A 13,367-nucleotide genomic window follows, 5' to 3' on the forward strand; every position below is an offset into this window, starting at 1 on the left:
TCGGAGTCACGTGCGGCGTCGGAAAGGGTCGGAGGAGGTAAAGTTGAGAAAGGTAAGTACGTAGACTTTGGCAAATATGAAGGCCGAGAAAGTTTGAGTTTATGAGTAATATTCATCGCGTCTTCCCATTTAGATTTATCATAGGAGTGCGGTAGCCAAATTCGTTTTCTAATCTTTTGGATAAAATGATTGTGGATAGCGGAGATAACCTTCATCGCAGAGTTACGTGGAATAGAAAATTCTTCAAAAAATTCGACAAAGGATTTCGGAAGGCAGCCACGGACAAGGCTATATGAAGTCCAATTTGAAGAGGAAAAGGACCAACAAGGAAAAGATTTAAATTTGTTAATAATTAGAGACGGATCTTTGTTAACAAGATCACCAGCTTCTTGAAGTTTGTTAATAAAGTGATGTTGGTAGGAGAGGAGAATCTGTTCCATAGCAATTCGTCTACATTTGCACATAAATAAGTGCATGAAATCTTCCTCAGAGTCGAGGCATGAACGACATAATAAGATGTCGATATACAAGTCCGGGCGGATTCTTTTAAGATGTTCCAAGGTAGGTAGATCTTCCAAAAAGAGTTTGAATTTGAAGGTTCGATGAGAGGAAGCATGAGCTCGAGTAAAAGAAGCATCATGCTGAGGTTCAGCATTTAACGTGAACCAGGTAAGATCCCAATCGATTACGAAGTCTGAGATGGAAGATAAAGCAATGGTAAAGTTAAATCGCGATAAACGCGTTAATCTATGCATCCACAGCATTTGCGAATATTGCTTGAATAGGCGTCGTGGGTTAGATTCGCATAAAACATCATCATAATTTAATACGAAATCGTGAGGAGATACTTGATCCAGATCAGAAAGAAGAATTGCTGAAAAGGAAGTATGCGCAGAGTTGGCTAATGAGTCCGCGTAGTCATTGTAGAAATTACCAGAGTGACCTTTCACTTTAACGGCAGTGACGGATAAAGATTTGGATGAAATGAGACGTTCAATAATAGCCCAAAGTTCAAAATTGGTGGTCTTGTAATAAAGCCTACTATTGGAATAAGAAGAAGTAGCACAAAGACGGAAACCATCTATGGCAGATTGAGAGTCAGTATGAATAGTGACCGTTGAAAAGGGAGGAGTCACAGTAAGAGCAGCATGTATAGCGGCGATTTCAGCCCTTGTAGAAGAAGGCCAATTGTGAATAATTCCATAAGCGTGAGCAGCGATAGATTGGAAAAAGCCAGCGCCATCAAGGACTTGAACCCAAGACCAACCCATAGAAACATCAGGAGTGCCAAGGTTAATTAAAGAACCATCGGTATAAAAACAATAGTGGTTATCAGGAGGAGTCGCTAACGGTGAGGCAGCAAAAGCAAGAGGGGCAGCCGAACCCAAAGAGGGAGGAGGAGAAGGAGAAGGGAGAGTAGCCACAGCATCTTGTGAAAAATTAGGTTGAATGTCCAAACGACCATAATAGGATGTTACAGTCTCGTCAAGGTCCGCCCAAGTAAAGGGAGAAGTAATATTGGTGGTGTCATGTCTAATACGCTCCTGCGTTGTTGGGAGAAGTAAAGATCTAAGAGGAGAGAGTTTTGGGATGATACATAAAGGAGTAACATCTGTTGGATTGCTTTTAGTATGGGTAACCGGTACATGTTTAGAACAACCGGGACAAGGAGTAAGCGTGATAACATCATTAGGTCGAGTTACACAATCAGAGGTCCAATGGACAATCTTGCAGGAATATTGTTGTTTACTGAGCTGTTTTCCAAAAAGAGGAGAGCCATCATCATCCAAAGTTATGATCCATTTCATGGATTTGCGAGAGGAACCAAAGGCGGGAGCAAGTCGATATTGGAAGGAATAGCATCAGAAGAAAACCGATCCAAAAGGAGAGAATTGGAACCTGGAGTAGTGACGCGTTGATGAATGTCATTGAACCATTTGTGCGGGAGGACACGATGACCTTTCTTGCTCGATAAATTAGATAGATAAACGTTCCAAGTAATCATATGGGTTCCTTGAGGCGTAATAAATTGTGATAGGTAATAAAGTTGCAAACTTCTAAGACGTCGGAAGTAAGATATAAAAATTTTTGGAGTCATAACATCATATAAAGGTGTATGACCGTTGGATATAGTAAGGTCAGGCAAAGTTGAAAGTCGTGAACGCAACAACTTGAAGGGAGTGGTGGTCAGGAGAGCAATAGTGCAAGCGATATAATCCTGTTTAAAAGCGAAAAGTTTAGACCATAAAGTCCAATCTTTAACTAACAATGGAGAAATGGGAATCAAAAAAGAAAATTGAATTAAACGTAATCTATATAAAAATAAATTTTTCATAAAAAAGGAAGAAGAATTAGCTAATAAAAACAAATTAGTTAAATGTGTTTGTGATTGGTGAAAAAATAAATTAATCAATCCCAAGCCTTGAGATAAAAACAAAATAGAATCTGGGAGTACACGTGAAAAATTGGCCTTATGTTTAACCAAGGAACGGATACTGCTGGTTGCCGAGGCACATTCAGATTCAGAGAGGTGAGTGACTTGCATGCGATATTCCAATTTCGGAATAAGGACGGTATTGTGTAAATAAACTACTTGTTTGGCAGATAATCTGGCAGGGCGAACGGTAGCAGCAAAGGAATTGCATTCACGAGCGACTTGTTTCCTGACAAAATCGCGAGATCCAGCAACATTGAACCAAACGCCAAGGAAGCGGAAAGAACTATTCATGGAGATGGGCACAATAGAAATGGAAGGAACATTGTTCAGTCCAGATAATTGCAAGTCAAACACAACTGGAGAAGGCGAAGAAACTGAAGTGGGAGGCAACGAATTAGTAATTAAAACATATTTGTTGTGATTAGCGGAAGTATTATTGATTTGATAAAATTCTTTCGTAATAGAGAGCATTGATTCCATTCCAGATTTGGATGACGAAATTAAAGTAGAGTCATCCATAAAGACCAAATTGTTGATTCGTAATCCATCTGAATTAGTCTGAGCCAAAGGATTGATTAAAGAGGGAGCATGAAGCGTATATGGATCCATCATTTCTTTTTTGAGAACAGTCAATAAAGGGTTTATATATATGACCCAGAGTAAAGGAGAGATAACTTCGCCTTGATCTATACCAATGCGAACACGGTAAGAAGGAGTAGTTCCATGAGCAGTAAAAATGCGATTAGAGCGTTTCATGAAGAGGGATAAAATAAACTTGGTAGCAGAAGCAGGAAGTTTAATGCGATCTAGAGCAAAACGCAACATCTTGAGATCAACCGAGTCGAAAGCCTTTGAAATATCTTGCGAAAGGATCCAAAGCGGCGATTTGTTGACATGAGCATCATGGATAATAGATTCCAGAACGACAATAGGGTCGCGACAAGAACCACCTGGGAGACCGGCGAAGTTACCTCCTTTGAGAACTTCATGTAAAGCCAAAATGGAAGCGAGACGATTATAAAAAAGTTTGACCAAAGATTTTCTAATTACTTCGAGCAGAGTAATAGGTCTTGTATTCTTTAGTTGACATTTCCATTCGTGAGGTTTAGGGATAGGAAAGACCATAGCCTGGCGCCATAAATCAGGAATATCTGTGGTACGAAGACATGATTGGACAAAAATTAAAACCAAAGCAGAAGCGTTTGAACCCAGATGCTTAAGCATCTCATAAGTAATCATGGAAGGACCAGGAGCTTTGTCATTAGGCATTGAAGAGACCGTAGACAACCACTCTTCGAGAATAGGAGGATCCAATAAAGAATTGTAAATTGAAGAATCCACATCGTCCATAGGGTGATAAGCAGAAGACCATCTTTCAGGAAGAGTTGAAATGGTATCTGGAGGAGATGATTTAATAGGTACAGAATTCTGGAAGTGGTCGATAACGGCGTCGTCAATATCATGCGGATCAGTCAATAATTTTGGATGTGTAGGGTGGTCGATAAACACACGATCCAAGGTAATACGACGTCGAGTTCTTGAAAGAGCGGAATCAATAAATGAAGAGATGTCAGTTGCAAAATTGTTATCCCTATCATCCAATTTAGCACGAATGGAAGAATCTTGAAAATCTTTTTCTTTAAGGAGAAGGAAGCCATAAAGGGCACTAGAAATAAGCTTTAATGAGTCTAATAGAAATTTAAAATCGTCTTGCCTACAAATGGATAAAGAAACAGGCAAAATAGGGGGAGAAGGAATAACCTTCTTATAAAGATGTAGAATATTTTGAAGTCTAATGAAATGGGTGGACCAAGTACGTTCATATCTATTATAATAAGTAGAAGGATATTTTCGCAATAAACGTATCGAATGCAAAAGACGGCTGAGGAAACGATAATGTTGAGTTAAGGCTTCCAAATCCTTGGGCATCGTGGGTGTATGCTGATTACCAACTATAACAGATGGAAGGGAAGCATTAGCAGCTTTCAATATACGAGAATGTAAATATTCGCATTGTTGATTAATATGCCATGTTGAGAAGGTTGATGGCGGTACGCCGCATAAAGAGTCAGTATGAGTAGAGAAGAATTCCCATTGTTGATCAGTCACTGAATCAAATTTGAATATGCGGCGAGTTCGACGTTGAAGTTGTTTAGCGCGAGCAACCTTGATAGACGCAAACAAGAGTGAATCATCGAAATAAGCGATGATGGGATTATGATCAGAAGAGCAGGTGTCTTGGGCGTCAAATATATAGGAGGTGAGAGCAAAGCTTTTAAGCATTGGACAAGACCAAACATAGTCTATACGAGTAACTTGATCGTCACGGTGAAAAGTGCCTAAGGAATCAGAAGCGTTAACAGGAATAGTTTCTTCATATCCATGAGATAAAAGATGATGTAGCAAACGATAAGTTCGTTGGGAAGCAACAGAAGGGCGGTTAAAATAAATAGGATAATAGGCATCTAAATGCATATTGAAATCGCCACAAATGGCGTGATAAAAATTTTGTTGTTTAGTTTGCACTAATAATTGTAAAAGGAGATCAATAGTTTCAGATCGTAATTTAGAATCAGAAATAGGGGGGATGTAAATAACAAAAATACGCAATTTAACGTTGCCTTTAAAATAGAGGTCAACAGATAAAATACGTGAAGAATGTGAAACAAAATCTTGTACATGGGAAGCAAAAGATTTTTCAATAAAAAGGAAACGCCACCAGTAGATTTGACTTGTTTGGTTTTATCTATATCAGATGAAAAGACAGTATAATTAGGAAGGCGTTTAGAGAGAAAATGAAGTCGTTTAGGGGATAAATGGGTATCTACGATACCACCAAAGGAAATATGTTTAAGGTTGAAAAAGTAGGAAATTTGTTCAATTTTAACTTGGCTATTATGTCGAAGGCCATTAATATTAAAGGATGAAATATTAAAGGAATTGGGGATAGGGGGGAATTTAATGTAGTAAATAAAGATTCATGTTCTGAAAAATTATAAGTATCTACAGGATTGGGTGGGTTTCGAACAAACGTATCATAATTAAAATTGTCAGACATTAGAACACTATGATAATAAAGTACGGGGAAAGGAGGTGAGAAATCAGTTATTGCGAAGGAGCTGAAGCTCGATCGGAGGGAGAACCACCAAGAGAAGCAATAAAACCTTGGATGGAACCAGTGAGCGATTGTAAAGTATCTTTAATCGCTTTTTGATCTTGAATAACGGAGTTCAATTCGTCTTGCGGGGAAGGGTTAGAAGTGGATGCGGAAGCAGAGTGTGGGGCTTTGTTGGATGTAGATGCAGAGAAAGAGGATTTCATTGAACCAGCAGATAAAGGAGCATTAGGATGCTGGATTAAGGTGCCAGTGGTTTCAGGAGGGTCTTCTTCCATTCGATCAGGTTCAGTATTAACGACAGGCGCAGAGGGAGGATTGATGCCTAAATGGGCTTCAATAGCAGATAGCCGTTGATTGTTAAGTTCAAGATTTGAAATGCGGGATTCCACTCGAGCAACATCTTGTTGAAGATTCTTTAAAACATTAAGAATCTTAAGGGCAGCCTCAAGAGCATTAAAAGAATTCGGATCCGGGAGTGGAGCACGAGCATTGGACGAAAAGGAAACAGATCTATCTTTGCCTTTACGGGTGTTGGAAGGTGTACGTCCATGAGCAGTTGAGGAGGAGTTAGCTGAGCCAGAGGAGGAAGAGGGCTTAGCATTAATATTGGAATTATTATTATTAGATCTATTGGAGTTGGAATTAGAACGTTGAGCTGAAGCAGAATGATCCCGAGATTTAGATCGAGATCGAGAACGAGAATTATTGCGCGGCGTTCTTTGTTGGGCGGGCCTTTGGCCAATATTGAAGCGTTCTTTAAGAGCAGCCACAGGGTCACGTGTACGTGAATGACCACGGCGTTGGTTAAGCGGACAGGAGGTAGGAGCACAACCGAGTTTACCACATCGGTGGCAAAGAGCTTTCGAATCGTTGGATGTACCCCATCGAAGAGTACGACCTTGGAAACCAATAGTCTGCTCCATAGCGGCATCCATTGTCTCTTGCGAGTTGAAGGTAACATAAGCCCAAGGTTTGGGTTTATAAGAATTTAGGGAAAGGGGGATGTTAATGGCTTTTGCTCCATGTTCTTTGACCAAAGGAGCGAGATGGATATCTTTGGTATTAGCGGGAAGTCCAGAGAGAACAGCTACAAACGCTCTACGAGCAGCTTTTTGATCCAAAGAGTAATGGCATGGGGTAACACGTAAGCAGGTGGAAAAGCAGTAAACTGCCCATTGAGTAGTGAAACGGGAGATGGCATCAGCATGATCATAGACAATGCGAGCTTGTTGCATCTTAGCACCTTTCCTTGAGTAGAGATGAAGGGCAAGGAGATTGCCGAATTTCTTGAAATAGGATTGGAGTTGCGGTTTAGTAATAAAGAACGGTATATCCGTGACTTGAATTGCACGGAGGTCTTCATCGGACCGGAGTTGTTTGGGATCGTACAGGTGGAATTGTAGGTCCGGAAAATCGGAGTGTGTGCTTCCAACACACAGATCACGAGCCTCCGCAGTATGAAAATGTATGATGAGACGCTTAGCGTCCCCTGAACCGGTCATACGAGCCCGACCGGTATATGATTCGTAAGTTTCTAAAAATAAATTGTTAACGGCATCTATAATTGCCTTATTAGTTTTAAGTTTCTCTAAAGTTTGGGGAGCGGAGTTGGGCGCAGCCGCAGCCAGGAAATCTTGACGATTAATGGTAATGGTGGTGGGAGGGATCAACAACCTGATCGGGCGATGTACCATCATTTACGTCCATATTAGGGGACGCGTTAGGGGATGAGTTGTTTTCTTTGTTTCTTGGTGCATGAATAGACGCGTTAGCTCCAGAGGACGCGTCTTGGCCAGGCGCAGTAGGCGCAGCAGAAATATTCGGGGTAGAAGCTTGAGTATTTTCTTGGGCAGTGCTGCGGGAATTATTTTGTTGAGGAATAGCGGTCGAAGTTGAACCAACTAAACCACCGTCAGCCGGCGTGTCGGCAACGAAATCTTCATAGTCTTCATCCATGGAGTCTTTTGTAATTATACGGGAACGTTTTTGAGAATTATTATCACTATCAGAACCAGAGTTGTCAGAGAGTTGTTTTTTATTATTTTTCTTTTCTTGACGAGCAGCCTTATTACTATTAGGATTATAGCTGCCGCCACCTCTTCTAGCAAGGTTTCTAGACATGTTAGAAGGTATGAGTTGGGTAAAATATAAGAGTTGTTAGTACGAAGATATAAAATTTTCTTTCCAAAAATTTTTGGTTAATAGATCGGCGGTATCATCAGTATCAGTCCTTTCAGTCCTTGTCAAGGCAAACATGGCATAGTAGCCTTTATCTTTATTAAATTTATTTAACGAACTTACAAAAATAAAATAAAATTTTCAAAGTACAAAAAAGAAAAATAAAATTAACTAAAAACAAAACTATATAGTCTCCAAAACAGTAATAAAGCTATAAAATTAATTCAAAAGGAAAAAAATCGCATAACATTAAAACTATCCTGATCCCCCGCCTAGATATATTCCAACCTAAGAAGAAGCAACTATGCAAACAAACCAACGAACAATGCACCCATTATTAAAATCGACACACCACCCTGCAAAAGCTGTTAGTAAGTTGCACCGTTAGACGACCCATAAAACCCGAATAGTGATTAAACCAAGGCAAACCATATTTCATCGAGTTCTTTAAATAATCAACGTCGGAGTCACGTGCGGCGTCGGAAAGGGTCGGAGGAGGTAAAGTTGAGAAAGGTAAGTACGTGGACTTTGGCAAATTTGAAGGCCGAGAAAGTTTGAGTTTATGAGTAATATTCATCGCGTCTTCCCATTTAGATTTATCATAAGAGCGTGGTAGCCAAATTCGTTTTCTGATCTTTTGGATAAAGTGATTGTGGATAGCAGAGATAACCTTCATCGCGGAATTGCGTGGAACAGAAAGTTCTTCAAAAAATGCGACAAAGGATTTCGGAAGACAGCCACGGACAAGGCTATATGAAGTCCAATTTGAAGAAGAAAAGGACCAACAAGGAAGAGATTTAAATTTGTTAATAATTAAAGAGGGATCTTTTTTAACGAGATCACCAGCTTCTTGAAGTTTGTTGATAAAGTGATGTTGGTAGGAGAGGAGAATCTGTTCCATAGCGATTCGTCTACATTTGCACATAAATAAGTGCATGAAATCTTCCTTGGAGTCGAGGCATGAACGACATAATAAAATGTCGATATACAAGTCCGGGCGGATTCTTTTAAGATGTTCCAAGGTAGGTAAATCTTCCAAAAAGAGTTTGAATTTGAAGGTTTGATGAGAGGAAGCATGAGCACAAGTAAAAGAAGCATCATGCTGAGGTTCAGCATTTAACGTGAACCAGGTAAGATCCCAATCGATTACGAAGTCTGAAATGGAAGATAAAGCAATGGTAAAGTTAAATCGCGATAAACGCGTTAAACTATGCATCCATAGCATTTGCGAATATTGCTTGAACAGACGTCGTGGGTTAGATTCGCATAAAATATCATCATATTTTAATACGAAATCGTGAGGAGATACTTGATCCAGATCAGAAAGAAGAATTGCTGAAGAGGAAGTATGCGCTGAGTTGGCTAATGAGTCCGCGTAGTCATTGTAGAAATTACCAGAGTGACCTTTCACTTTAACGGCTGTGACGGACAAAGATTTGAATGAAATGAGACGTTCAATAATAGCCTAAAGTTCAAAATTGGTGGTCTTGTAATAAAGCCTACTATTGGAATAAGAAAACGTAGCACATAGACGAAGACCATCTATGGCAGATTGAGAGTCAGTATGAATAGTGACCGTTGAAGAGGGAGGAGTAACTGTAAGAGCAGCATGTATAGCGGCAATTTCAGCCCTTGTAGAAGAAGGCCAATTGTGAATAATTCCATGAGCGTAAGCAGCGATAGATTGGAAAAAGCCAGCGCCATCAAGGACTTGAACCCAAGACCAACCCATAGAAACATCAGGAGTGCCAAGGTTAATTAAAGAACCATCGGTATAAAAACAATAATGGTTATCAGGAGGAGTCGCTAACGGTGAGGCAGCAAAAGCAAGAGGGGCAGCCGAACCCAAAGAGGGAAGAGGAGAAGGAGAGGGGAGAGTAACCACATCTTCTTGTGAAAAATTAGGTTGAATGTCCAAACGACCATAATAGGATCTTACAGTCTCGTCAAGGTCCGCCCAAGTAAAAGGGGAAGCGATAGTGGTGGTGTCATGTCTAATACGCTCCTGCGTTGTTGGGAGAAGTAAAGATCGAAGAGGAGAGAGTTTTGGGATGATACATAAAGGAGTAACATCTGTTGGATTGCTTTTAGTATGGGTAACCGGTACATGTTTAGAACAACCAGGACAAGGAGTGAGCGTGATAACATCATTAGGTCGAGTCACACAATCAGAAGTCCAATGGACAATCTTGCAGGAATATTGCTGTTTACTGAGCTGTTTTCCAAAGAGAGGAGAGCCATCATCATCCAAAGTTACGATCCATTTCATGGATTTTCGAGAGGAACCAAAGGCGGGAACCAAGTTGATATTGGAAGGAATAGCATCAGAAGAGAACCGATCCAAAAGGAGAGAGTTGGAACCTGGAACAGTGACGCATTGGTGAATGTCATTGAACCATTTGTGTGGGAGGACACGATGACCTTTCCTGCTTGATAAATTGGATAGATAAACGTTCCAAGTAATCATATGGGTTCCTTGAGGCGTAATAAATTGTGATAGGTAATATAGTTGCAAACTTCTAAGACGTCGGAAGTAAGAAATAAAAATTTTTGGAGTCATAACATCATATAAAGGTGTATGACCATTAGACATAGTAAGGTCAGGCAAAGTTGAAAGTTGTGAGCGCAACAACATGAAGGGAGTGGTGGTCAGGAGAGCAATAGTGCAAGCGATATAATCCTGTTTAAAAGCAAAAAGTTTAGACCATATAGTCCAATCTTTAACTAACAATGGGGAGATAGGAATTAAAAAAGAAAATTGAATTAAACGTAATCTATATAAAAATAAATTTTTCATAAAAGAAGAAGAAGAATTAGCTAACAAAAATAAATTAGTTAAATGTGTTTGTGATTGATGAAAAAATAAATTAATCAATCCCAAGCCTTGAGACAAAAACAAAATAGAATCAGGGAGTACTCGTGAAAAGTTGGCCTTGTGTTTAACCAAGGAACGGATACTGCTGGTTGCCGAGGCACATTCAGATTCGGAGAGGTGAGTGACTTGCATGCGATATTCCAATTTCGGGATAAGGACGGTGTTGTGTAAATAAACTATTTGTTTAGCAGATAATTTGGCAGGGCGTACGGTAGCGGCGAAGGAGTTACATTCTCTAGCAACTTGCTTCTTGACAAAATCACGAGAACCAGCGACATTGAACCACACGCCCAGGAAGCGGAAAGAGCTATTCATGGAGATAGGCACAATAGAAATGGAAGGAACTATGTTCAATCCGGATAATTGCAAGTCAAACACGACTGGAGAAGGTGATAAAACTGAAGTGGGAGGCAACAAATTAGTAATTAAAACATATTTGTTATGATTAGCGGAAGTATTGTTGATTTGATAAAATTCTTCCGTAATAGAGAGCATTGATTCCATTCCAGATTTGGATGACGAAATTAAAGTAGAGTCATCCATGAAGACCAAATTGTTGATTCGTAATCCACCTGAATTAGCCTGAGCCAAAGGATTAATTAAAGAGGGAGCATGAAGCGTATATGGATCCATCATTTCATTTTTGAGAACAGTCAATAAAGGGTCTATATATATGACCCAGAGTAAAGGAGAGATAACTTCGCCTTGATCTATACCAATGCGAACACGGTAAGAAGGAGTAGTTCCATGAACAGTAAAAACGCGATTAGAGCGTTTCATGAAGAGGGATAAAATAAACTTGATAGCAGAAGCAGGAAGTTTAATGCGTTCTAGAGCGAAACGCAACATCTTGAGATCAACTGAGTCGAAAGCCTTTGAAATATCTTGCGAAAGGATCCAAAGCGGTGATTTGTTGACATGAGCATCATGGATAATAGATTCAAGAACGACAATAGGGTCGCGACAAGAACCACCTGGGAGACCGGCGAAGTTACCTCCTTTGAGAACTTCATTTGAAGCCAAAATGGAAGCGAGACGATTATAAAAGAGTTTAACCAAAGATTTCCTAATTACTTCAAGTAAAGTAATAGGTCTCGTATTCTTGAGTTGACATTTCCATTCGTGAGGTTTAGGGATGGGGAAAACCATAGCTTGACGCCATAAATCAGGAATATCAGCAGTACGAAAGCACGATTGTACCAGGATTAGAACCAAAGCTGAAGTGTTGGAACCCAGATGCTTAAGCATCTCATAGGTAATCATAGAAGGGCCAGAAGCTTTGTCATTCGGCATCAAAGAGACCGTAGACAGCCATTCATCAAGGGTAGGAGGATCCAACAAAGAGTTGTAAATAGAAGAATCCACATCGTCCATAGGGCAATAAGCAGAAGACCATCTATCTGGAAGAGCGGAAATATTGTCAGGGGGAGATGACTTTATGGGCACGGAATTCTGGAAGTGGTTGATAACAGCGTCATCAATATCATGCGGGTCCGTCAAAAGTTTTGGTTGTGTAGGATGGTCGATAAAGACACGATCCAAGGTGATGCGGCGTCGAGTCCTTGAAAGAGCAGAATTAATAAAGGAGGAAATATCGGTTTCAAAATTATTGTCCCTATCTTCCAATTTGGCACGAATGGAAGAATCTTGAAAATCTTTTTCTTTGAGAAGAAGGAAACCATGGAGGGCATCGGAAATAGTCTTTAAAGATGCCAATAAAAGTTTAAAATCGTCTTGCCTACATGAGGATAAAGAAGTAGGTAAAATAGGGGGAGAAGGAATAATCTTCTTATAAAGATGAAGAATCTTTTGAAGTCTAATGAAATGAGTGGACCAAGTACGTTCATGTCTATTATAATAAGTGGAAGGATATTTTCGCAATAAACGTATCGAATGCAAAAGACGGCTGAGGAAACGATAATGTTGAGTTAGGGCTTCCAAATCTTTGGGCACCGTAGGCGTATGTTGATTGCCAACCAGGACAGACGGAAGGGTGGCAGTAGCAGCTTTCACTATACAAGAATGTAAATATTCGCATTGTTGATTAATATGCCATGTTGAGAAGGTTGATGGCGGTACGTCGCATAAAGAGTCAGTATGAGCAGAGAAAAATTCCCATTGTTGATCAGTAACTGAATCAAATTTGAATATGCGGCGATTGTGACGTTGAAGTTGTTTAGCGCGAGCAACCTTGACAGACGCAAACAAGAGTGAATCATCGAAATAAGTGATGATGGGATTGTGATCGGAAGAGCAGGTGTCTTGGGCGTCAAATATATAGGAGGTGAGAGCAAAGCTTTTAAGCATTGGACAAGACCAAACATAGTCAATACGAGTAACTTGATCGTCACGGTGAAAAGTGCCTAAGGAATCAGAAGCGTTAACAGGAATAGTTTCTTCATATCCATGAGATAAAAAATGATGTAGCAAACGATAAGTTCGTTGGGAAGCAACAGAGGGGCGGTTAAAATAAATAGGATAATAGGCATCTAAATGCATATTGAAATCGCCACAAATGGCGTGATAAAAATTTTGTTGTTTAGTTTGCACTAATAATTGTAAAAGAAGGTCAATGGTTTCTGATCGTAATTTAGAATCAGAAACAGGAGGAATATAAATAACAAAAATGCGCAATTTAACGTTGCCTTTGAAATAAAGGTCAACAGATAAAATTCGCGAAGAATGTGAAACAAAATCTTGTACATGAGAAGCAAGGGTTTTTTCAATAAAAAGGGAAACGCCACCAGTAGATTTAACTT

Source organism: Rhizophagus irregularis, chromosome 10, assembly GCF_026210795.1.
Source record: "Rhizophagus irregularis chromosome 10, complete sequence".
Classification (NCBI taxonomy): domain Eukaryota; kingdom Fungi; phylum Glomeromycota; class Glomeromycetes; order Glomerales; family Glomeraceae; genus Rhizophagus; species Rhizophagus irregularis.